The following is a 24,662-nucleotide window of genomic DNA, read 5'->3' as shown; positions in this document are numbered from 1 at the left end:
CAATGAGCTTCTTATTCTATTTCCTGATTTAAGACATGGATGGTTTGATGCGAAAATTAAAAAACCTATGGAACATATTAGTATGAACGCTTTGAACACCATTGTTGCTAATGATATGGAAAATTCTAAGCTTGGGGAAGCTGGCTTTGATGAGCATGATATTTTAGTCCCCCAAGCATTGAGGAGAAAATTTACTTTGATGATACTTTGCCTCCTATTTATGATGATTATAATGATATTGGTCTTTTAGTACCGTACGTTATGGAGGATAAATTTGATTATGATTACAATATGCCTCCTATATTTGATGATGAGAATAATAATGATAGCTACTTTGTTGAATTTGCTCCCACTACAACTAATAAAATTGATTATGCCTATGTGGAGAGTAATAATTTTATGCATGAGACTCATGATAAGAATGCTTTATGTGATAGTTATATTGTTGAGTTTGCTCATGTTGCTACTGAAAGTTATAATGAGAGAGGAAAATATGGTTGTAGAAATTTTCATGTTACTAAAACACCTCTCTATGTGCTGAAATTTTTGAAGCTACACTTGTTCTATCTTCCTATGCTTGTTACTTTGCTCTTCATGAACTTGTTTATTTACAAGATTCCTATGCATAGGAAGCATGTTAGACTTAAATTTGTTTTGAATTTTCCTCTTGATGCTCTCTTTTGCTTCAACTACTATTTCTTGCGAGTGCATCATTAAAGCTGCTTGAGCCCATCTTAATGGCTATAAAGAAAGAACTTATTGGGAGATAACCCATGTGTTTATTTTGTTACAGTACTTTTATTTTATATTTGTGTCTTGGAAGTTGTTACTACTGTAGCAACCTCTCCTTATCTTAGTTTTGTGCCTAGTTGTGCCAAGTAAAGTCGTTGATAGTAAGGTTCATACTAGATTTGGATTCTTGCTTGTGAAACAGATTTCTTGTCGTCACGAATCTGGGCCTAATTTTACTGTAGGTAACTCAGAAAATTATGCCAATTTACGTGCGTGATCCTCGGATATGTACGCAACTTTCATTCAATTTGAGCATTTTCATTTGAGCAAGTCTGGTGCCTCAATAAAATCCATCTTTACGGACTGTTCTGTTTTGACAGATTCTGCCTTTTATTTCGCATTGCCTCTTTTGCTATGATGGATGAATTTCTTTGTTCTATTAATGTCCAGTAGCTTTGTGCAATGTCCAGAAGTGTTAATAATGATTGTATCACCTCTGAACATGTGAATTTTTATTATGCACTAACCCTCTAATGAGTTGTTTTGAGTTTGGTGTGGAGGAAGTTTTCAAGGGTCAAGAGAGAAGGATGATATACTATGATCAAGAAGAGTGAAAGCTCTAAGCTTGGGGATGCCCCGGTGGTTCACCCCTGCATATTTCAAGAAGAGTCAAGCATCTAAGCTTGGGGATGCCCAAGGCATCCCCTTCTTCATCGACAAATTATCAGGTTCCTTCTCTTGAAACTATATTTTTATTCGGTCACATCTTATGTACTTTACTTGGAGCGTCCGTGTGCTTTTGTTTTTGTTTTTGTTTGAATAAATTCTTGTGTGGGAGAGAGACACGCTCCGTTGGTTCATATGAACACATGTGTTCTTAGCTTTTATTTTTCATGGCGAAGGTTGAAACTCGCTTCGTTCATTGTTATATGGTTGGAAACGGAAAATGCTACATGTAGTAATTGGTAGAATGTCTTGAATAATTTGATACTTGGCAATTGTTGTGCTCATGTTTAAGCTCTTGCATCATATACTTTGCACCCATTAATGAAGAAACACCTAGAGCTTGCTAAATTTGGTTTGTATATTTGGTCTCTCTAAAGTCTAGATAATTTCTAGTATTGAGTTTGAACAACAAGGAAGACGGTGTAGAGTCTTATAATGTTTACAATATGTCTTTTATGTGAGTTTTGCTGCACTGGTTCATCCTTGTGTTTGTTTCAAACAACCTTGCTAGCCTAAACCTTGTATCGAGAGGGAATACTTCTCATGCATCCAAAATCCTTGAGCCAACCACTATGCCATTTGTGTCCACCATACCTACCTACTACATGGTATTTCTCCGCCATTCCAAAGTAAATTGCTTGAGTGCTACCTTTAAAATTTCCATTCTTTACCTTTGCAATATATAGCTCATGGGACAAATAGCTTAAAAACTATTGTGGTATTGAATATGTACTTATGCACTTTATCTCTTATTAAGTTGCTTGTTGTGCGATAACCATGTTTTCTAGGGGACGCCATCAACTACTCTTTGTTGAATATCATGTGAGTTGCTATGCATGTCCGTCTTGTCTGAAGTAAAGGAGATCTACCACTTTAATGGTTAGAGCATGCATATTGTTAGAGAAGAACATTGGGCCGCTAACTAAAGCCATGAATCATGGTGGAAGTTTCAGTTTTGGACAAATATCCTCAATCTCATATGAGAACACTAATTGTTGCTACATGCTTATGCATTAAAGAGGAGTCCATTATCTGTTGTCTATGTTGTCCCGGTATGGATGTCTAAGTTGCGAATAATCAAAAGCGAGAAATCCAAAATGCGAGCTTTCTCCTTAGACCTTTGTACAGGCGGCATGGAGGTACCCCTTTGTGACACTTGGTTAAAACATGTGTATTGCGATGATCCCAGTAGTCCAAGCTAATTAGGACAAGGTGCGGGCACTATTAGTATACTATGCATGAGGCTTGCAACTTGTAAGATATAATTTACATGATACATATGCTTTATTACTACCGTTGACAAAATTGTTTCTTGTTTTCAAAATAAAAGCTCTAGCACAAATATAGCAATCGATGCTTTCCTCTCGCGAAGGACCTTTCTTTTACTTTTAATGTTGAGTCAGTTCACCTATTTCTCTCCACCTCAAGAAGCAAACACTTGTGTGAACCGTGCATTGATTCCTACATACTTGCATATTGCACTTGTTATATTACTCTATGTTGACAATTATCCATGAGATATACATGTTATAAGTTGAAAGCAACAGCTGAAACTTAATCTTCCTTTGTGTTGCTTCAATACCTTTACTTTGATTTATTGCTTTATGAGTTAACTCTTATGCAAGACTTATTGATGCTTGTCTTGAAAGTATTACTCATGAAAAGTCTTTGCTATATGATTCAATTGTTTACTCATTGCATTAACATTGCTTTGAATCGCTGCATTCATTACATGTGTTTACAATAGTATGATCAAGGTTATGATGGCATGTCACTCCAGAAATTATCTTTGTTATCATTTACTCATCGGGACGAGCGAGAACTAAGCTTGGGGATGCGATACGTCTCCGACGTATCGATAATTTCTTATGTTCCATGCCACATTATTGATGATATCTACATGTTTTATGCATACTTTATGTCATATTTATGCGTTTTCCGGAACTAACCTATTGACGAGATGCCGAAGGGCCGATTCTTTGTTTTACGCATGTTTTGGTTTCGAAATCCTAGTAAGGAAATATTCTCGGAATTGGACGAAATCAACGCCCGAGTCTTATAATTGGACGAAGCTTCCAGAACACCCGAGAGCCGCCGGAGGGAAGCCACGGGGGCCCCACACGCCACCCCGGCGCTGCCGAGGGGGCCGCGCCCCTAGTGTGTGGGCCCACCGAGGCCCCCTCCGAGGCTGCCCTTCCGCCTACTTAAGGTCTCCGTCGCGAAAACCCTATCGGGTTCGACGAAACCGAGAAAACCATCCCGAGCCGCCGCCATCGCGAAGCCAAGATGCGGGGGACGGGGAGTCTACGTTCGGCACGCCGCGGGACGGGGAAGTGCCCCGGAAGGCTCCTCCATCGACACCACCGCCATCTCCATCAACGCTGCTCTGTCTCCCATGAGGAGGGAGTAGTTCTCCATCGAGGCTCGGGGCTGTACCGGTAGCTATGTGGTTAATCTCTCTCCTATGTACTTCAATACAATAATCTCATGAGCTGCCTTACATGATTGAGATTCATATGATGATGCTTGTAATCTAGATGTCATTATGCTAGTCAAGTGGGTTTTACTTATGTGATCTCCGGAGACTCCTTGTCCCACGTGTGTAAAGGTGACAGTGTGTGCACCGTGTGGGTCTCTTAGGCTACATTTCATAGAATACTTATTCACAGTTATGAAGAGCATAGTGAAGTGCTTATTTATATCTCTTTATGATTGCAATGTGTTTTGTATCACAATATATCTGTGTGCTACTCTAGTGATGTTATTAAAGTAGTTTATTCCTCCTGCACGGTGTAATGGTGACAGTGTGTGCATCGTGTAGTACTTGGCGTAGGCTATGATTGTGATCTCTTGTAGATTATGAAGTTAACTATTGTTATGATAGTGTTGATGTGATCTATTCCTCCTTTCGTAGTGTGAAGGTGACAGTGTGCATGCTATGTTAGTACTTGGTTTGGTTATGTTGATCTGTCATGCACTCTAAGGTTACTTAAATATGAACATTGAATATTGTGGAGCTTGTTAACTCCGGCATTGAGGGTTCGTGTAATCCTACACGATTAGTGGTGTTCATCATCCAACAAGAGAGTGTAGAGTCTAGCATTTATCTATCTATTCTGTTATGTGATCAAAGTTGAGAGTGTCCACTAGTGAAAGTATGATCCCTAGGCCTTGTTCCTAAATACTGCTATCACTGCTTGCATTTCTTGTTTCTTGCATCTCTACGTCCGTAATATTACCACCATCAACCACACGCCAGTCCTGGGCAAAGCACTTTTCTGGTGCCTTTGCTACTACTTACATTTATTCATACCACCTGTATTTCACTATCTCTTCGCCGAACTAGTGCACCTATTAGGTGTGTTGGGGACACAAGAGACTTCTTGCTTTGTGATTGCAGGGTTGCATGAGAGGGATATCTTTGAACTCTTCCTCCCTGAGTTCGATAAACCTTGGGTGATCCACTTAAGGGAAACTTGCTGCTGTTCTACAAACCTCTGCTCTTGGAGGCCCAACACTGTCTACAAGAATAGAAGCTCCCGTAGACATCAGGGGCCCAAGTGGGCCAGGCTGCATGGATGGGCTGACGTGGCCAAGTGGCCACGCAGCATTTCGTCCACGATCGGGAGGGTCCTCGTTCTCCTCCCGACCTGCACGCGAGCGGAGGAGAAGATGGCGGCCAGGGGGCTTACCGGCGGCGGTCGGCGATGGCAAGGGCTGGGCGGAGCAGCGGCTGGTCGGGGCGGACGAAGGGCGCGCGTCCAGGGGCTCCTCCTCCTGCAGCAGCCTCGCCCCGGCGGGTCTTTCTCCGCAGGTGTCCACGGACGGACGGCGGCGGCGGCGTTCTCCGGTGGTTCTGGCCAGTAGAAAAGGGCGCGTTAGGGCGGGCGGACGACGGTGAACAAGATGGATCAAGGAGGAAGGGACGAGGATGCCGGGGTCGAGCTCCTCCTGCCCGTCACCCTTATGGTGACCACGCCGGCGAGCCTTGCTCCGGCGAGCTGCGAGCAGAGGCACCCTCGGGGAGGTGTTCTGGGAGAGGAGGGAGTGGTGTGTGAGTGGAGAGGAGGGGTGTGAGTGGAGAGGAGGGAGCGAGGGGCCTTTTATAGGCAGAGGCGGGGCAACGGGCGGGTGCCGGCGGTGGCGTTGCCCAATGGGTGGCGAGGGCAGTCGTCAGGGATGACGTAGGAGGGCGCTGGCGGGGTGATGTCACGCTGGAGACGTCAGCAGGAGAGGAGGGTCGCGCGGGAAGGAAGGGGGTCGAGCGGGAGGCTTCCCTGGTGGCTGCTCACGTTCGTTTTCCCTCTCTGGTTGCTAGCGCTCCAGAGTTTGGGCTGCTAGGGTTGGGCTACTCGTGGCTGGGCTTGGGGAAGGGAGAGAGGGGAGCCTAGTTGGGTCCATGAGTTGGGCCTGAGGTCTAAAGGGTGCAACAGGGGTGGGTTGTGCTGGTGCACCATGGCCCGGCCACAAGGAAGAAGAAAAGGAAGGGGTGGTGGTGAAGATGTCATCACAAGATAAAGGAAGAATAAGGTGGTGGGGAGGGTGATGGTGTCAAAAGGAGAAGGTGGCACAGCCATGATCTTGAGAGTTTGGAGAGATTTGACCACATGCCAAGATGCATGCATGGCCGGCCACTTCAATTCTTTCCATGCAAAGATGGTACACTAGGTTGGGTTTTGATGGTTTTTAGAAAAGAGTTTGAGAGTTGGAGATATGTGATGGAAGGGATCATATTTTAAAGAGAGGGAGGAGGGAGGGTGCATGGCACAATACCATGATCATCATGGCCGACCACTTTCTCTCTGTCCAAGATCATGCATAAAAGGGCAAGGCAATGGTCCAAGGTGTAAGGTACATTGACCAAGATGGAGTCCAGGTGGTGGAGGGATCAATATGGTAATTTGAGGATGTCAGGATTCAAGTTAAAAATTTGTGAAGGAATGGGAGATTAATTCTAAGAAGTGATCAAATGATTTAATCAAATCATGAATAAGCAAGGGGGTGAGGATTAAAAATTGAGGTAGAGACATAGAGATGAACATTTGAATAAAATAGGTCTTAAAGGCATAGAATATTCTAAGTAGAATATTCTCAAAAAAAAATTGGCAACACAAAGTGCAAGAATGGCATATGTAACAAAACCATGTCTTTAATTTAAAGTCAAAACAAAATTTTCTATAGAACTAACTTTTTAGGGTGAAAATGGGGTGATGTGAAATAACATTCACATCCTCCACTTAAGATGAGGAAACATTTTTGAAAGCTTTGATGAAACTAGAGATAATTTTTGTGGCTAAATCTAGAAAAGAATAGTAATAGGGCCTTTGGGAATTTTTCCAAAAGAGAAGAAAAACATATGGAGGAGTGATCTCAAGGGTAGATGGTGGCTACCTAATGTACCCATCATTCCCACTCTTGGTTTTGTGAAGATTTAAAATTGGATTTAAAATAAAAACAAGAGGTAAAACAGGAGGAAGTGATCTAGTGTTGAAATAGTGGATAGGGTAGAAGATCAAGTGAATGTAAAAATTGTAATGGTAGATTGGGACATGCAAGACGTGGAAGTTTTAGAGGGTGTTGCATAGATGAGATCCATGCATTGAGGTTACCAATAACAGTTGCGGGTGCTTAAAGATCAACAGCCAAAGTTTGAACTTTTTAAGCCTGCCAAAACTTCTTATTGACTTGGCTTCAAAATCCTCAAGGATAAGTGGGTGTAAGAGAGATCTGGTTAAAGGCAAGGAAATGGTTGGGGAGTGCTCATGACAAGGTAGGTCCAGGACCATGTGCATTGCCTTGGATGGCAAGGGGTAGCTTAATCCAGGGGCTCCAATATGGGACACGATAACGAGTTTTAGGACTTAGCCAAAATGTGAGGTCCTAGGGTTTTGTGACTAGGATAAGGGAGAAAAAATGTAGTAAGGGGTAGATGATCCCAAGTTTTGAATCAAGGATGGGTTGAGCTAAATCATAACACAAAAAGAAATTTGAAGTGGGCACACTCATGTTTCCATGAGGAGAAAAGTTTGATGTGCTGAAAAAGGAGAACAACCTTTCCTAGGCCACACAAGAGTTTTATTAGGTGAGTTGTTTGTCTGACCACTAGAGGTGCTGTGCTTTGGGGTAGCTCAAGACAAAACTCAACAAGCGAATCAAGACAATACATCTACCAACAGATCGAAGAAATTCAGTTTAACAGACAGATCAAGGCAATTCATCTAATTAGTCTCTAGAAAAAAGTTTTTTGTTCCCCCTAATTTTTGCACTCAGGACAACAAAACATGGTTGCAAAAGTTGGGGTGTGACAATCTTAACATCATTGGAGGTTCTCTCCACAATACCATGCAATTCACCAATAGCTCGAGAATTTTCCATTAAATGATTCTCTATTCTCATATTGAAATTACTTTGCTTAACAATATAATTATCAAACTCGTGTAAGCATTGAGCAGGAGGTTTTGAATACGGAATATCTTCTCTAGTAAAGCGTTCAAGAGAGTGTACCTCAATCATGGATGAAGGGGGAGTGATCTCACATGAATCTTCTATGGGAGGTAAATTCTTCACGTCTTCGGATTTAATACCCTTCTCTTCAAGAGATTTCTTGGCTTCCCTCATATCTTCATCATTTAATTTAATCATACCCCTCTTCTTCAATATTGGTGTCGGGGTTGGTTCAGGTGTAGACCAATCATCATGATTCCGGCCTATTCTCGCCAATAATTCTTCAGCATCGTCTGGAGTTCTTTTCCTAAAAGCACAACCAGCACAACTATCCAGGTATGCCCTAGACTCAATGGTTAGCCCACTATAAAATATATCAAGTAAATCATGCTTTTCCAAATCATGGTCAGGCCGAGCTCTAATAAGAGAGCAAAATCTAGCCCAAGCCTCGGGCAATTTCTCTCCATCTTCTTGATCAAAATTATAAATTCTCTCGCAAAGCAATATGTTGAGCACTAGCAGGAAAGTATTTCCGGAAGGAAACATCAAGCAATTCTTTTGGACTATTAATAGAATCAGGTGGCAAACTATTATACCAAGTTTTAGCATCATCCTTTAATGAGAAAGGGAAAATTTTAGCAACGAACGCTTCTTAACATCATCAGAAAACAAGCTACTAAGAGTAGATAGCTCAATCATGTGTTCTACAACACTTTCTTTTTCAGTACCACAAAAAGGTGTTTTCTCAACAATAGATATATGAGACAAATCAAGAGAAAAATCATAATCCTTATCCTTAATGTTTATAGGTGATGTGGCAAATTTAGGATCAGGAGACAGTTTATATCTAACAGTATGTTGTGAAAGCAACTTTTTAATTTTTCTTGCATCAGTAGTAGCATTGCATTTATCAACAAGTTCTACATAATCCTCATCAAGATTATCACTAGAGTATTCAACAGACCTAGCAGCATTTTCATTAGGAGTTTCAGCATTTTCAATTTGTCTAGACCTAGCAATTGTAGCATCTAGAAAAGATCCCAATGAACCACTATCATCAAGCACAGCAGAAGCATTATCAATATTATAAGAATTTTCAGATCTAGCGAAGTACCAGCATGTGAAGCATGTGGTGGTGAAACAAGTTTATCAATCACGAGATGGTGAATCGAGAACGACGAGAGGTACTCGGAGTTGTACCTTTTCTTGTAGTGGATGGTAATATGGCGACTTTAGGATCGCGAGGTTTACCCATGATGGAGAATTTGCAGCGAACAATATCAATCCAAGTGAACTTCCAAATAAAGCTATGCTCCCCGGCAACGGCGCCGAGAAAATAGTCTTGATAACCCACAAGTATAGGGGATCGCAACGGTCTTCGAGGGAAGTAAAACCCAATTTATTGATTCGACACAAGGGGAGACAAAGAATACTTGAAAGCCTTAACGGCGGAGTTGTCAATTCAGTTGCACCGGAAACGAGACTTGCTCGCAAGAGTTTATCGGTAGTAACGGTTTTATAGCGATAGCAGTAGTGAAATAACGACAGCGAAGTAACAAAGACAGCGGTAGTGATTATAGTAAACAGCAGGATTAAAATATTGTAGGCACGGGGATGGATGAACGGGCGTTGCATGGATGAGAGAAACTCATGTAACAATCAAAGCGAGGGCATTTGCGTGATAATAATAAAACGGTATCCAAGTACTAATCAATCAATAGGCATGTGTTCCATATATAGTCGTACGTGCTCGCAATGAGAAACTTGCACAACATCTTTTGTCCTACCAGCCGGTGGCAGCCGGGCCTCTAGGGAATCTACTGGAAATTAAGGTACGCCTTTTAATAGAGCACCGGAGCAAAGCATTAACACTCCGTGAAGACATGTGATCCTCATATCACCGCCTTCCCCTTCGGTTGTCCCAATTTCTGTCACTTTGGGGCCTCGGGTTCCGGACAACAATACGTGTATACAACTTGCGGGTAAGATCATAAAGCAATGAATATCATCATGAATTGATAACATGTTCAGATCTGAGATCATGGCACTCGGGCCCTAGTGACAAGCATTAAGCATAACAAGTTGCAACAATATCATAAAAGTACCAATTACGGACACTAGGCACTATGCCCTAACAATCTTATGCTATTACATGACCAATCTCATCCAATCCCTACCACCCCCTTCAGCCTACGAGCGGGGGAATTACTCACACATGGATGGGGGAAACATGGCTGGTTGATGGAGAGGCGTCGGTGGTGATGATGGCGATGATCTCCTCCAATTCCCCGTCCCGGCGGAGTGCCAGAACGGAGTTTCGCGACGGTGGTGGCGTACTAGATGGTTTCTGGCGATTTCTTCTAACCCCCCGTGCGTTTTAGGTCGAAGGCGTTAAGTAGTCCGAAGGAGGGCGTCGGAGGCCAGCCGAGGGGGCCACACAACAAGGCCGCACGCCCCCCTCCTGGGCCGCGCCGGCCTAGTGTGTGGGGCCCTCGGGCCTCCACCTGGCTTGCCCTTCTGGCTCCGTCAATATTCTGGGAAAATAGGACCTTTCGCATAAATTCCGAGGATTTTCCTGAAAGTTGGATTTACGCACAAAAACGAGACACCAGAGCAATTTTGCTGAAAACAGCGTTAGTCCGTGTTAGTTGCATCCAAAATACACAAATTAGAGGCAAAACAATAGCAAAAGTGTTCGGGAAAGTAGATACGTTTTGGACGTATCATGGCGCGGGGAATCCTTGGACCTACACTCCTCCAAACGTGACGTACCTTCTTGCAAAGGAAGGGAACACGGGTATACATCCTCGTCTCTGCGTGCCTCGGTTATTTCTATACCCGAGCTCTCTTTCCTTGTGATAGCCATTGTGCTTGAAGTACATATATCTTGCTATCACTTGTGCTACATATATCTTGTGCCTATCTTGCTTAGCTCTAGTTGTTATTGTTACACTTAGTTGAGCTTAGCATATCTAGGGTTTGTGCTTGTAAACTAAACGATAGTTTAATTCCGCATTCTTACAAGACAAATCCGTAAGAGTTTTTAATTGCCTATTCACCCCCCCCCCTCTAGGAGACATCTCGATCTTTCACCAAGCCAAATCTAATAGGAAATCATGCATATGTAAAAGTGACAATGCAACATGAATACAACTATTATCAAGACACAAAATTAAGAAAGACACCTAATAACTTCCCGGTTGCCTCACGTGAAGCGCTTTCTTTAAAGCCATATAGCTAGGCTTTGATGCTCCATTATTATTTCACAAGAAGAATTATGCATTTTACCTTTATGGGGTTTGGAGCATCTTTTAGTGGAGTACGGTCGAAGTCGTACCTGCTTGTGGTGCTGTTGACGTCAGAAACCCCCTGGCGGGCAGAGACGGTCAACACGGTAGAGCCGGGAACAACTAGGGCTGCGGCTGGCCCCAGTCCCTCAGAGCGACGGCCCGCAAAGCCTCCTGGTCGCACGCGCCGATGCTATCGCAAGGGCGTGCCACCTGACCTATACCTGGTCAGGAAGGTGTGGATGATGCCTCGCTTAGTTTCTGCATGGCATACACGTAAACATTAAATACGAGCCTCGATCGGCTCTCGAGGTTATCCGTGAATCGGCTCAAAGAGCCGATCCACCCATGATTCGGACGAGGTGTCCGAATATATGGTGGTCCTGCTTGATCAAGATAAAGCTAATTAGATCTACGACGATTTAGGGTTTTCACCGCATAATCGGATCATCCTACTCACGATTGGGCCTCGCGCTCGCGCACGGTGACCGTAAGCCGATCCTAGACGAGGGCCTAAAAACCAACACGAGGTTGATCCCCGGAACATCCTTTCTAGGGCTAGCAAACGCCACCCTACACGCCGTTGGATCCTCCAACCCTTTGTAAGGCCTAACTATTGCGGATATTAAACTAATCCTTGATGAAACAAAGAGCAATCGTAACGGACCAGATCTACTAAACTATGATCAAGCGGGGTGCCGCCCCTACACCTAAGATAGGTGTAAGGGCGGCTAGATGTGCAAGGGTTGCATAACGAAAGCATGTAATTCGAAGAACAATGCTAACCCTAACACATCTAAGATAACTACGTTGCTCGCCATCAAAAAGGCTTCGGTACGAGCAACGCATGAACAACGTAGGCAGGCTTGTGCTGCCTAGATCGCAAGATGCGATCTAGGCGACATGGTGCTACCGGAGAAACCCTCGAGACGAAGGAGTTGGCGATGCGCCGAGATTTGTTTGTGTTGAACGTTGGTTGTTGTTTATTCCATAAACCCTAGATACATATTTATAGTCCGGCGTACTTTCTAACGTGGGAGATCCCCACCGTGTACGAGACAAACTCTAACTTTTAATCTAGATACAATCTATCGTAATTAAAGATACACGGGCACTCTAGCCCAAATTCTCCGTGCAAGGCCGCTTCAGAGATCTTCCACGTGTAATCTTCCAAGCCCATCCTGATCGCGGCCCACCTCCTGATTTGGCCAAAATCTGGTGATAACAGGTGCATCGACATCTTGTAGATGAATAGGTTCTCGCCTCCAAGCGAGTGTGGATGCACCAAGTGTGGTGGGCATGCCTTCTCATGTTGCTGCAATGTGAGGATTATAGGTTGGAACATATTATTAAAACTTTTACCTTGGTTACCATTATAGGGGAACACTTCATAGTATCCTTCTTTTACATCAGAAAATTGGTTCCTGCATATAAGCATTGAAAGATTCATAGCAAGGTTCTATATCTAGTTCATCATAAGTAATGCTCTACTTATGAGAATCTAGACACAAGGCCTCCGCATATAAATTATGTTCAGCTTTAGCATTACAAGAATCATCAGTAAAGAGAGATGCATCATTAACAATATAATAGAATGTGTAGTGTGCAACTCGTTATCAACCTCACCTTCTTGTTATTCCTCCTCTTTATCTTGTGAATCCTGCAAATGGTTATTTTCGGGAACTACAAGTTTGCATTGTTCCTTACTCTTTATCACAAGTGCATTATCACTAAGATGTTCTTGACAATAAGTTTGTAACATTGGTAACAATTCAATAAGTTTCATATGAAGCATACTATCACTACTCCTTCTTAGGATGGATTCTTTTAAGAGTAGATCATGGACACCTTTATAAAACAAATATTCTATGACTTCATCTCTAGTGTGGTACACAAAGGAATCTTCAAGAATAATGGAACGTTGAAAACTAAAGTGCCCAACTACCATACATTTATCACAAGTCTCATGATATGACTTACAAAATGATTTTGCACAGACATCTAATAGATCATACAAGTTTAACAAGTCCATACCAGCGTGAACATCTTCTTCATCTTGGGGTTCTTTCCATAAGTACTGCAAAAGGTTAGTCTCTTGCACTGGTGTCGAGATCCGCTTAGGATAAATAAGCACTAATGCATCATCACTAAAGTTATCACCACAATAATAATATAATTTATACGCCATTCCATCAATCTTATCAAGTACATCATCTTGTATATTTAATTTACTCATGCGATATGAAGCTCAAAACAACCGGTGTAAAGTACTCATTCATGAACATCCCCGTGAGCAAAGAATTTATCAACTCCATTATAATAGGTTAATATGGTATCATCGATGTTCTTTCATTGATACTTAATATGATCTTTGGATCCGCATAGTTCAAAGCTAAAATTGAATGAGGTACATAATATAGATGGATAGTATTTCAACCAACTCACCCATTCTTTTAATACCTTTCTCCTTGTCATGAAGTATCCCATAGTTCTAGGTTTCTTCTCCGACATTGCGAGCTTCATCTATTCAAAAGCTATCTCCGAAGACATGATTAGTAGCAAATGTTTTTATAGTATTTAGTTTTATAATTTTTTTTGTTCATTTAAAATAAGTAAAAGCAATAAGATAAAAATAAACAGTAATAATTTGAAGCTAGTAAATAACTTTAGTACAACAATGATAAATTAATAACTAAATACAAAGACAAAAAGCACTGAGCTCCCTGGCAACGGCGCCAGAACATAGCTTGATAACTGCAAGAACACATATCGATTGTAGCTAGAGTATCGAACCACGAGGAGCTACTGGTTGGGGTATTAATGCCCCTTGTTACTATTACCTAGGAGGTACTTGTAAGTTATTCTAATTCCAAGATAAAGTATATAAAAGTTGGTTTATGTTGATAGCTGAAGTAAATACAAGAGCTAGAGAGTGTTAAAAGTGTGTTTGTGGTATGGCTGAGGGGTTCTCAAGGACTGTAGGTTCCACCACTAGTATTGATATTACTTATGATTAGAATGAACTATATCTTTGCCATGCTATGTGTGAGGAGAGCTCCATAATAAGATGCGCTCAGAAAACCATCGGTCATCGCATCTCTAAATAACCCCAGCTGCTAGTCTTCTGCAAGCCACATATTTACTATTGCTATTAAAGGTTTTACCCCATGGTTATCGATGTGAGCTTAGTGAATCCCTCCTTATCCCCCTCATCCATGTGTTAGAGCACCGATACGGTAATGTCACTTCCCGCCGTTCACTCTACCACACTTCAAAGGGTAATTCCCTCACTATCCATAAGGAAAATAGTATGTGGTGTACTTCACATAACATCAAGAAGAGAACTAACACACATTCATAGATCAAAGGTATAAAACATCTCACATCATAATATTACTAGGTTTTCTCCATATATCCCCAAGAACAAAGGGACTACTCATACATTAAGGGGATCAACATCATGTCAACATGAATATGAAGGTACAATTGCATACAAGTGTAAATACTAATAAAGTTCGGATCCATTAAGGTGATGGAAATGTTTATGATGATGACGACGACGATGATGATGATGATGATGATGATGGTGATGATGATGATGATGATGATGATGATGATGATGGAGATCGATGTGTTTCCCTTCAAGATCCTAGCCTCTTCCTCTGCTTCCGTGTTGGTGGAGATGGTGATGAGGCGGTGGCTATGGATACATCGGCGGAAGCAGAGTAGCAGGGCTCCGCCCCTAGGGCGTGGATGATGAAGTGGTGTCTCTCCTTGCTTCTCCCCTCTTTATATAGGCGCTGGAGGTTGGTTTCGCGAACCATTAGAGCCTTAGGACGAATATTCCCATCAGGAATTCACAAATGTTGTTCCGTTTGATGAAACGGACCAAACGGAGCCCGGTACGGGCAGACGGTACAGGTGGGGTTTGCCCGTACCGATGGTCATTAAACTTGCAATTGTTTCGTATTTTGCTCGCTATTTCTTCATCCGGAGTCCGATTGAGGTGTTCTTCGGCTCGTTGAACTCGTATGGACGAGGGCTAAAAAACCATGGCCTTAGAACTTAAATATAATATGTTCTAAAATATCACTTTTCATACACCTTATATGGCTAAGTCTGGTGCCTGTAATTCTCCCATCTTGTACCCACTTGGTCCATTTTGCTCCTTTTTTCCATGAACGCCAATACCACCTAAACACATATCAAAGACAAGGGAAACATAATAAAATCCTACTAAAACTACTAAATATGGGAAGCTCATATGAAAATGAACAAGAACTCGTAAGTATGCAAAATAGGCATAGGTGTATCTAGGTGGAGCATGAAACGACTGACAATATGAGTAATACTATACTTAAAAACCTCAGTAAAATAGTGCTAAATTTCGAGCTATCAAGGAACGTGCAAGGTTAAGACTTTCTCTTGATAGGGTTTCTTTCTTACCGGTCTCATGGTGTAGTTGGAGACTGGTTTATAGTTGAGTTGCCGTACTATCAAGAGTGCTCTCGAGTGAGTAACTCGGTCGTATCCTTTGGAGAGATAAAAAATTGCATCCTTGCATCATCTTTATTGGTTGTTATTTGTATCTTATCCATGTGATGTTTTAGAGCTTCTACCTATTCTCATAACAAGCTCTAGTTCATTGAAAATGGATTTTTCACAGGAAACTTGTTGCCTTTTCAAGGTTGGAGGTTTTACCGGTTTGTCTTTTATAGATAGGTCAAATATTTTATCATTTGTTTCTATCCTCCCCTAATTAACTATGATGGTTCCATGCATGATCTTATACAACTTCGAAACAAGCCCAAGATCATCAAAGTCGGAGTCCGGATGCTCAAGTTATGGTCATTCTCGTTTTGTCATCCCTACCAGTTTTCAGGGGCGCCCCCGGATTATTTGAAACTTCCGGCTCCCAAAAAATGGCTAAGGACTTACCGGTCGGGCTTACAGTACATCCCCTAGAAATTTGGTCAGAAATTGCATGCCTGTCCAGATATTCCGGGGGGGTATTCCGGCCCTCGCTTAGGCCGGATATTCTGGCCTGGAAAGTCCCAACGGCCATATTTTTGCGGGGGGCTATAAATAGCCCCCCTTCTTCCTCCTTGGGCTGGTGGCTTCTACCTCTCTCCTCCTACTCCATTATTGACTTTGAGAAGCTTTCTCTCCCTCTAATCCCTCCATGATTCTTGCTCATATATGAGGAAAAGGGAGAGGAGATCTAGATCTACAATCCCACCAATCATATTTCCCTCTTTGTGAGGAAATCCCCTAGATCTAGTTCTTGGAAGGGAAATTTGGTGTTCCTCGTCCTTTTTGTCCTTCCTCTCTTATTCCCCAATAGATTTTGTAGCTTTCTTGGAATTTGAGAGAAAAGTACTTGGTCATCTTTGTGGTGTTCTTGCCATTGCATTTGGTGCATCAGTGTGAGTTCTCCACGGTGATATATGGAGGTGAAAAGTTCGTGAGTATATCCTTTGGGAGCTTGTTCCTCTTGGGTCTTTGGAACCTAGACGTCTTAGTGGTCTTTGTGGTGTTATTGGAGACTCCAATTTAGTTGTGGAGATTCTTCAAGGGCAAGGTCTTTGTGGCGATTTATTGGGAACCTCCAATTAAGTTGTGGAGATAGCCACAAGCTTTGTGCGGGTTCGGTGACCACCCTAAGGTTTCATAGTGGATCGAGGACATCCCTTTTGGTGGGAATTATCGAGGAAAATACGGTGAGGCCTTCATGGCGTTTGGAGTGACTTTTCCTCCACACCGCTCCAATGGAGAGTAGCAATCGCAAGAGTGTGAACTTCGGGATACATTGTTGTCTCTGTGTCACCTCGATTATTTCTATACCCGAGCTCTTTACTTATGCACTTTACTGTGTGATAGCCTTCGTGCTTGAAGTTATATATCTTGCTATCACATAGTTGCTTGTATTGCTTAGCATAAATTATTGGTGCACATAGGTGAACCCTAGTTATATAGGTTTTGTGCTTGATAAAATAAATAAAGGCTAGTTTTATTCCGCATTTGTTAAACCATATTCGTAAAAGTTTTAAACCGCCTATTCACCCCTCCTCCCTCTAGGTGGCATCCGTGTCCTTTCACTATGGACAACTCCTACAAATATAACTCAATGCAAATATTAGTCCGTAGGGATTATCATCAATTACCAAAACCACACATGGGGGCTCCATGCACTTTCCCTTGGGCCATGACTTCTTCACGGTGAGGTGGTGCTCTAAACCGAAGGTACCGTAATTTATCGAGATTTTTCCTTCCTCGGTGGATTGTTTTCCTATATATCTCTTGTACTATTACAAACTGGTTTAACTAGTTAATAAAATACAATTTTATATGGATCATTTCTTGAGAAGAGCCGACTTCCTCATTAGGTTGCTATTTTTGCCATTGTACAAGAATTTTTGTGTGGCTTTCGTTGAACTTAAATCGAGACTTAAACTTTACCTTCTTGTTTCTTTCTTTTTCAAAATGGTGATTATAACTTCAGCCTCATTATTATTACACACAACCACATTCTTGTTATTCCGTTATCACTTACAATAGTGGTACCCCTCCCCGTTCAGATTATTGTTAAGGGGCTAGTGTACAGACCTAGTTGGATTTTTGTCGAATTTGGAAAATGTGCATGACATTTAAGAAGAGTATATGTGGCCATAAATCTTTTGGGACAACAGATACAAAATTTCGCATGCTCCTTGTTAAGTGGTGAAAAATCATACAGAAAAGTACGCCTTATCTAATACTAGAATGGAGGGAGTAGCACTTATACGCTTGCAGAAGAGTGGCGAATCTAGGATAAAATTGATGGGGTGTGCCAAGCTTAATTTTTTTACTATTAGGTTTGCGTGTAGCCATGATTAGTACAAATTTTAGTAGCTAAAAGAGTATTTGTATTTTTTATTTTTTATTTTTGGAGGGTGTGCCATGGCATCCCCACTAGATACACCACTACTGGAGAAGCACTAATCTGATGCTTTGGCGGCTTCAGTGCGATTTCAGTCAGTGACGAGAAGAAGGAAGCGCCCCGATCTTGCATCGACAAATTTCTGAACCTCTCGCAAAAACATAGCTCCTGACGTCGATATGAAACAGATCCTTGTCCCATAAGGCCATGAATAGCAACATCCTAGTGCAGGCGTGCAGCTGTGAGCTGTCTAATCCAAGTGCACCCGTGCCCAAAGATAAAATAACGGATAGGGCCGATATTGATCATTTCATATCCTAAAGATTTCTTTTCCTCGGGGTCAGAGTCAGGCAGACATAGTGGCGGATATGAATATCGATAATATCGACCATGAGTATGAACGAAATACAGACGCCGAACATGGACATCCTTGAAAACAACTATTGGGCCATAGGTGTTGTGCAAAAGCAAAACCCTAATATGTAAACACCATTCAACAATAGAAAAGACTTCAGTACACGATTATCAAAATGCAACTACAATAGCAGTTCAGTACACAAATTTGAGCCATAGGTACACGATTTTTCTCTATGTGCGCTCAACAACATATGGATACACACAACTCCATTAAATATTCGGGATTCTCATTGTCACGACCAAGCCCACCACAACACAAGCAACGGCCCAGAAGAAGGTGCAAGACAAGGCCTGGCCCAAAAAGAATGAGGCGTGCGCGTGATGGCGAGGACCTGGAGATAAGATCGGGGATTCCCTGGGAAGGAGATCGAACTGATTAGAATTCTGTTCCTTGTATAGCTCGTGTAATTCGCTTATTTTATACAAAGAGAAAGGGAGTACTTTCTTCAGAGCATCTCCAACCACGTCCGGTAAAGCGTCCCCAAACAGCACCAGATTTAGCATTTGGGGGACGCGTTTTCTTCGTGCCGCGTTTCGGGGATGTCGCTCCCCATCCGCGGCCCCCAAATAGAATTTGATTTAAAAAAAAAAATCGAAGAATTTATTTAAACTTGCTATATATTACATAGATTCGAACGAAATTCGATGAAATTTAAACCTAAGCCCTAATCTAGTAGTACTTGCGGCGGCTAGAGGGGTCGTAGTACTGGCTGAAGTTGTACATGTCGTCGATGATGACATCCTGCTTGCCGTGCTCGTCGGGCTCGTCCTTCACCGCGCCGCTTGGCCCAGCTTCGGCGTCGTTGGTGAGGTCTACGAGCGGCATCCCAACATCACGGATGGACATGGCGATCGCCGCGTCGAGGTTGCCCCTCCAGGCGTCCTTGTCTTTCAACGATGCCATAAACGCCGCGTGCAACCCTGGACAGTCCTCGGGGTCGTCGCTGTTGGCGATGAGGCGTTCCCGCCGCTCATACTCCGCCATCCGTGTGGCCTTCGCGGCTTCCTCGTTGTCATGATCCTCCTACACCTCCGGCTTCGGAACGAGGAGGGCGCCGCCGACACGCGTATGATGTTGTTGCGCTGGTTCGCGGATGTTGATGTTGTTGTCGTCGCGCTTCCGAGTCGCGGGTGGCTTTGGCACACTGTATGGCTTGGGGCGGTGTGAGGAAGGCGTAGATCGCACCGGCCCCGAAGAAGAAGTGTTTGAGGAGGACGAGAAAATATTATGGAGTATATCTATATTATATATTATTGGTTGCTTTTGTTTATGTCCAATTGGAAAAGTGGATCTTCAAAATTCATATGTTTAGCCTAAAGTACATAACTAGTGTTCCTCCCTAGTTCTTGCAAAGCCACCTAATCAAGCCTCACCTCATTTGTCCTCCTCCTCGGTTTCTAGCACGCGTCTGAAGGAGATGGCGGCAAGGAAGGTGGCATCTCCAACCTTGCGGCACCCCTGTGGATGTCGTCAACGGCGTTCGGGAGGGTGCATCCGGGAACGCTCGGGAATGCCCCAGAATCGGACGCGCCCCTCCTTCTTCAACGTATACCTCCGGCCGACGAGGCTGTCGATGATGGTCTTGTCGGCGTCGTACTGCACCTGGAAGAAGTCCGCCCACCAGTCGTCGTTCCTGGTGGGGGCCCAGGTGGGATCGGTGCACTCCTCGGTGGTGAGTCAAGCGCGCTGGGTCCTGATCGCGTCCCTCCGGCGTTCGGTTCCTGGTGGCGGCGGTGGCAAGACGTCGACCCCGTTGACGGATATCCTCCAGCCACCGCTGCTTGAGAGGCGCATGTCTTCATGGTTGTTGATACGTCTCCGACGTATCGATAATTTCTTATGTTCTATGCCACATTATTGATGATATCTACATGTTTTATGCACACTTTGTCATATTCGTGCATTTTCTGGAACTAACCTATTAACAAGATGCCGAAGAGCCGATTCTTTGTTTTCTGCTGTTTTTGGTTTCAGAAATCCTAGTAACGAAATATTCTCGGAATTGGACGAAATCAACGCCCGGGGTCCTATTTTGCCACGAAGCTTCCGGAAGACCGAAGAGGAGTCGAAGTGGGGCCACGAGGCGCCGCCACCATAGGGCGGCGCGGCCCGGGCCCACGGCCGCGCCGACCTGTGGCGTGGGGCCCTCGTGTGGCCCCCGCGTTGCCCTTCCGCCTACTTAAAGCCTCCGTCGCGAAACCCCCGGTACCGAGAGCCACGATACGGAAAACCTTCCAGCAGACGCCGCCGCCGCCAATCCCATCTCGGGGGATCTCGGAGATCTCTTCCGGCACCCTCGCCGGAGAGGGGATTCATCTCCCCGGAGGACTCTTCACCGCCATGGTCGCCTCCGGAGTGATGAGTGAGTAGTTCACCCCTGGACTATGGGTCCATAGCGGTAGCTAGATGGTTTTCTTCTCCTCATTGTGCTTCATTGTTGGATCTTGTGAGCTGCCTAACATGATCAAGATCATCTATACTGTAATGCTATATGTTGTGTTTGTCGGGATCCGATGGATAGAGAATACCATGTTATGTTAATTATCAAGTTATTACCTATGTGTTGTTTATGATCTTGCATGCTCTCCGTTATTAGTAGAGGCTCTGGCCAAGTTTTTGCTCTTAACTCCAAGAGGGAGTATTTATGCTCGATAGTGGGTTCATGCCTCCATTGATATGCGGGACGAGTGACGGAAAGTTCTAAGGTTGTGGATGTGCTTGTTGCCACTAGGGATAAAACATTGATGCTATGTCTAAGGATGTAGTTGTTGATTACATTACGCACCATACTTAATGCAATTGTCTCGTTGCTTTGCAACTTAATACTGGAAGGGGTTCGGATGATAACTCGAAGGTGGACTTTTTAGGCATAGATGCGAGCTGGATGGCGGTCTATGTACTTTGTCGTAATGCCCAATTAAATCTCATTGTACTTATCATGACATGTATGTGCATTGTTATGCCCTCTCTATTTGTCAATTGCCCGACTTGTAATTTGTTCACCCAACATGCTTTTATCTTATGGGAGAGACACCTCTAGTGAACTGTGGACCCCGATCCATTCTTTTATACTAAAATACAAATCTGCTTGCAATACTTGTTTTCTTCGTTTTCTTGCAAACAATCATCTTCCACACAATACGGTTAATCCTTTGTTACAGCAAGCCGGTGAGATTGACAACCTCACTTTGTTTCGTTGGGGCAAAGTACTTTGGTTGTGTTGTGCAGGTTCCACGTTGGCGCCGGAATCTCGGTGTTGCGCCGCACTACATCTCGCCGCCATCAACCTTCAATGTGCTTCTTGACTCCTCTCTGGTTCGATTAAACCTTGGTTTCTTGCGAGGGAAACTTGCCATTGTGCGCATCACACCTTCCTCTTGGGGTTCCCAACGGACGTGTCAGCTACACGCATCAAGCAAATTTATGGCGCCGTTGCCGGGGAGATCAAGACACGCTGCAAGGGGAGTCTCCACTTCCCAATCTCTTTACTTTGTTTTTGTCTTGCTTTATTTTATTTACTACTTTGTTTGCTGCATTATATCAAAACACAAAAAAAATTAGTTGCTAGCTTTACTTTATTTACTGTCTTGCACTCTATATCAAAAACACAAAAAAATTTAGTTACTTGCATTTACTTTATCTAGTTTGTTTTATTTACTACTGCTAAAATGGCCACCCCTGAAAATACTAAGTTGTGTGACTTCACAACCACAAATAATAATGATTTCCTATGCACACCTATTGCTCCACCTGCTACTACGGCAGAATTCTTTGAAATTAAACACACTTTCTTGAATCTTGTTATGCGAGACAATTTTGCAGTGTTAGTTACGATGATGCTTCTTGCCCATCTCAATAATTTTGTTGAATTGTGTGAAATGCAAAAGTATAAAGATGTAGATGGTGATATTATTAAATTGAAATTGTTTCCTTTCTCATTAAGAGGAAGAGCTAAAGATTGGTTGCTATCTCTGCCTAAGAATAGTATTGATTCCTGGACTAAATGCAAGGATGCTTTTATTGGTAGATATTATCCCCTGCTAAAATTATATCTTTGAGGAGTAGCATAATGAATTTTAAACAATTGGATAATGAACATGTTGCTCAAGCTTGGGAAAGAATGAAATCTTTGGTTAAAAATTGCCCAACCCATGGATCGACTACTTGGATGATCATCCAAACCTTTTATGCGGGACTGAACTTTTCTTCGCGGAATTTATTGGATTCAGCTGCTGGAGGTACCTTTATGTCCATCACCTTGGGGGCGGCTACAAAGCTTCTTGATAATATGATGATTAATTACTACTGAATGGCACACGGAAAGAGCTCCACAAGGTAAGAAGGTAAATTCTGTTGAAGAATCCTCTTCCTTGAATGATAAGATTGATGCTATTATGTCTATGCTTGTGAATGATAGGACTAATGTTGATCCTAATAATGTTCCGTTAGCTTCATTGGTTGCCCAAGAAGAACATGTTGATGTAAACTTCATTAAAAATAATAATTTCAACAACAATGCTTATCGGAACAATTCTAGTAATAACTATAGGCCATATCCTTATAATAATGGGAACGGTTATGCTAATTCTTATGGGAATTCTTACAACAATAATAGGAATACACCCCTGGACTTGAAGCTATGCTTAAAGAATTTATTAGTACACAAACTGCCTTTAACAAATCTGTTGAGGAAAAGCTCAATAAAATTGATATTCTTGCTTCTAAGGTTGATAGTCTTGCCTATGATGTTGATCTTTTGAAATCGAAAGTTATGCCTAATAGGGATATTGAAAATAAAATTGTTACTACAGCAAATGCCATCCAAGTTAGAATTAATGAGAATATAAGATTAATGGCTGAACTGCGTGCTAGGTGGGATAGAGAAGAAAATGAAAAACTAGCTAAAGAGAAAAAATGTAGCTAAAGTTTGGACTATTACCACCACTAGCAATGCTAATGATTCACATGTTGCTGCACCTCCTACTATCAATAATAAAATAATTGGTGTTGGCAATGTTTCTACTCCTAGTGCAAAGCGCGCAAAATTACCTGAAACTGATAAAACTGCTGAAATTTTTTCCAACCTTGGGGATGATAATCCCATTGCTTTAGATTGTAATGATTTAGATTTTGATGATTTCCACATCTCTGAAGTTATAAAGTTCTTACAAAAACTTGCTAAGAGTCCCAATGCTAGCGCTGTAAACTTGGCCTTCACAAAACATATTACAAATGCTCTCATAAAAGCTAGAGAAAGAGAAACTAAAACTTGAAACTTCTATTCCTAGAAAGCTAGAGGATGGTTGGGAGCCCATCATTAAAATGAGGGTCAAAGATTTTGATTTTAATGCTTTATGTGATCTTGGTGCAAGTATTTCTGTTATGCCTAAGAAAGTTTATGATATGCTTGACTTGCCACCATTGAAAAACTGTTATCTGGATGTTAATCTCGTTGATAATGCTAAAAAGAAACCTTTGGGGAGAGTTGATAATGTTCATATTATGGTTAACAATAACCTTGTCCCCGTGATTTTGTTGTCTTGGATATTGAATGCAATGCATCTTGCCCCATTATATTGGGAAGACCTTTTCTTCGAACCGTTGGTGCTACTATTGATATGAAGGAAGGTAATATTAAATATCAATTTCCTCTCAAGAAAGGTATGGAACACTTCCCTAGAAAGAGAATGAAGTTACCTTATGATTCTATTATTAGAACAAATTATGATGTTGATGCTTCATCTCTTGATGTTACTTGATTTACACTTTGTGCGCCTAGGCTGAAAGGCGTTAAAGAAAAGCGCTTATGGGAGACAACCCATGTTTTTACTACAGTATTTTTGTTTTATATTTGAGTCTTGGAAGTTGTTTACTACTGTAGCAACCTCTCCTTATCTTAGTTTTATGTTTTGTTGTGCCAAGTAAAGTCTTTGATAGTAAAGTAAATACTAGATTTGGATTACTTCGCAGAAACAGATTTCTTTTTCTGTCACGAATCTGGGTCTAATTCTCTGTAGGTAACTCAGAAAATTAAGCCAATTTACGTGAGTAATCCTCAGATATGTACGCAACTTTCATTCAATTTGGGCATTTTCATTTGAGCAAGTCTGGTGCCTCAATTAAATCCATCTTTACG

This window comes from Lolium rigidum, chromosome 3 (assembly GCF_022539505.1).
Source record: "Lolium rigidum isolate FL_2022 chromosome 3, APGP_CSIRO_Lrig_0.1, whole genome shotgun sequence".
Classification (NCBI taxonomy): Eukaryota; Viridiplantae; Streptophyta; class Magnoliopsida; order Poales; family Poaceae; genus Lolium; species Lolium rigidum.
This window is presented reverse-complemented; position numbering follows the sequence as displayed.